The following is a 3,087-nucleotide window of genomic DNA, read 5'->3' on the forward strand; positions in this document are numbered from 1 at the left end:
TGGATGCTTTCTGATGGACATTTTAAGAAAATCTTTACAAAGATCTTTACACTTTGTTTTTTGTTTGTTTGTTTGTTTGTTTGTTTTTAAATTTTATTTATTGAATCAAAATCATGTATACACATTTTGGGGGTTGAACATTGAGATATGTTGCTCAAATCAATATTACTAGCATATATATTGTTACAAATTATAATTATTCTTTATGCCCCCTGTCCAATCTCTCCCCTTCCCCCTCTCTCTCCCCCCATTACCCTAGATTTCTTCTTTCCTTCTGAAAGAATAATGGTTACTCTATTAACTTTCTGCCTAGATGATCTGTCCAATGCTGAGAGATGTGATCAGGTCCCCCAATATTACTATAGAGTAGATGCTTCTTCTGTCACTCTGAAATGGGTTTTGTGGAAAGAGACATCCTCTTCTTTGTCTCTGCTGGTGACTCTCCTTGTGTCGATGCACTCCAGTGGTTGGCAGACCATCTGTATGGTGGTTGTGGTGTCTAGCCACTTTTACAGCAGCCATTGTTATTGTGTTGGCTGTGGTGAGCCACCCACATGGAGGTGATGTTTTTGGCATGCTCCTTAGTGCTGGTGGTGTGCCTGGTTGTGAGGTGAATCCAGTCCCCTTCTCCATGCCCGAGGTCCCTGGGCAGGCCCTGAGGCACCAGCACAGTGTGCATGGTTGTGGGAGGGCAGTCTGGTCCCCTTATCCATGCCCTGGGTCCCCAGGTGGGCCCTGAGGCACTGGCGTGGTGTGCCTGGTTGTGGGAGGGGGGGGTCTGCTCCCTGGCACCAAGCCTCAGGTCGCCTGGCAGGCCCTGAGATGCTGGCACAGTGTGCTTTGTTGTGGGGGGGTTCCAATCCCCTTCTCTATGCCTCTGGTCCCTATTGGGCCCTGTGGCACTGGCGTGGTGTGCCTGGTTGTGGGAGAGCAATCCAATCCACTTCTCCATGCCATGGGTCCCCTGGCAGGCCCCGAGGCACTGGTGCAGTTTGCCTGGATGTGGAAGTGGGGTCCAGTCCTGGCTTCCAGGCAGGCTCCAAGGTGCTGGCGGTGTGCCTGGTCCAGAACTAGTTTTTTGAACTTTGCTTACTTTTTACATGGGAGAACTTCCTGTGGGAACCAGTACTTGAGTTGTGCAGTTGAGTTAAATTGCTGCTTTGCTGCTGTTTCCCTAGAGTAGGCCTTTTGTGCAGCTCAGGGTTTAATAGTTGATCTTATAGGTACTTCCAGCTCTCCAGAGACCTGGTGCACCTGAGATGTGTAGAAACTCTGATCTGGGCCTGAGTTTTTTCATCAAACTGTACCCCATGCAATTCTGCATTCCCGACCAGTCTCCTCTGAGTGGTCCTGTGCTGATTGGGGGGCAGGTTGGCTGTCCTTGCTGTGTCCCAGTGTTCTGGTGGGCCCATCTCCCCCACAACCCATGCTCCAAACACCTCCCATAGGATGGGCCCTATGCCAGTCCCTTGCGATGACTCACTGGCCTCTGAATCGCTACCCTTTTTTCAGTTGTTCTGGCTTCTCACTCCTGCGTGGGTACACGAGAACCCTATTAGTGGTCTTGCTGTTCTGGGTGCCACCAAAGCCCTCTTCTCCCCTGCCACCTCCAAGTAACTCCACCTGAAGGGCACAGCTAGGGCTTCTGCTGGCTCCTGCTCCATGTGCTCAGCAGCTTCAGCCTTAAAACAGCCACAGCCCAAAACACTCAGAGCAGTTTTTGCTTTCTCTCATCGTGGTTTCTCCCACCTTCATGAACTCCGTAGGTCTCTCCTCCTCTTCCCNACTTTGCATCTTCTCTCATTGGTCCATTCACATGCCTTTATCTCAGACTTCTTAGTCCCCAATCTTTCAATCTTTCTGCTTTAGGCCCCTGATCAAATGACCAAAACATTCACCACTGCCCATGAAACTGTGTATATTCCAATCTCAGGATACTTCTCTTTCCACAGAGTAGATGGCCAAGAGCACCACCTGAAGGTCTTCCCATTGAGAGGATTTCCTCTAACAGCTATATTTCAAGGCCTCTCCTGATTGGCACTGGAATGCAGCTGCCATCCATTTTTGGCTTGCTCCTATAGATGGGGCCAAACCATGTGAACCAAGCTTGAGCTTATTCCTACTATCAGTTATTCCTAAGGAAGTTCCCATATGGACATAGATGGAACTGAGGGAAAGATGTCAGTGCATCAGTGATCACCAATTGAGGTCTGGTCAGGGGCTCACGGTCCATCAATACAGTGGACCACTGTGACATTCTGTGAGATGTCCAGCCAGTCAGGTCTCTTCAGACTATTTTATGACAGAGGGTGGATGAGCTAACATAGCTCTGGGAATAGACTGTAAGTTTATACTGTTGTCTGTTCCAAAAGAATATAAACTGTTTCTGATGCCCCCTTTTTGGTAGGGATAGAAAAGGAAGCATTTGCCAGATTCATGACTTCCTGCCACATACCTGAAGCTGCATAACTCTGCTCTAGCAAAAGTACTACAATTGGCATACTTGCTGCAATAGAGCTACTCCTTGGTTGAATTTATGATTACCCACTGTCACCCTCCAGGATCCATCTTGTTTTTGCAAGACCCAGACTGGTGAATTCAATGGAGACACATCAGGGACCAGCATCTCTGCATCCTTCAGGATTTTAAAGGTGCTACTAACCTCTGCCTTTCCCCTAGGATAAAATATTGTTTTCAATTTATTGGCAGATGGGGGAAGGGATCACTTCCAAATTTTCCACCTGGTCTTCCCCATTACAACAGCTCCTGTATACAGGTAAAGAAATCAATGTGAGGGGTTGTGCTAACTACCAAGTATGTCCATTCTAATTACATATTTAGGGACTGGAAAAATGAACACTGTGAGCCAGACCTAGGTCAAGATTTCACTTATTACCTGATCACCATCTGCCCCCACTAACAGGGAGGCCATGGTGATGCTTTGGGTTTCTGTGCGTCAAAGTCAATTCATATCCTAGGACTGATCATCCTGGAAACATTTGAATATTACCCTTTCCCCAGTCTATAGTGCCTGAGTAAATGACCATAGGTTCCTTTGGTTAAGCATTAGGAAAATCAGCACTGTAT

Source organism: Galeopterus variegatus, unplaced genomic scaffold, assembly GCF_000696425.1.
Source record: "Galeopterus variegatus unplaced genomic scaffold, G_variegatus-3.0.2 Scaffold5499, whole genome shotgun sequence".
In the NCBI taxonomy this organism is placed as follows: Eukaryota; Metazoa; Chordata; class Mammalia; order Dermoptera; family Cynocephalidae; genus Galeopterus; species Galeopterus variegatus.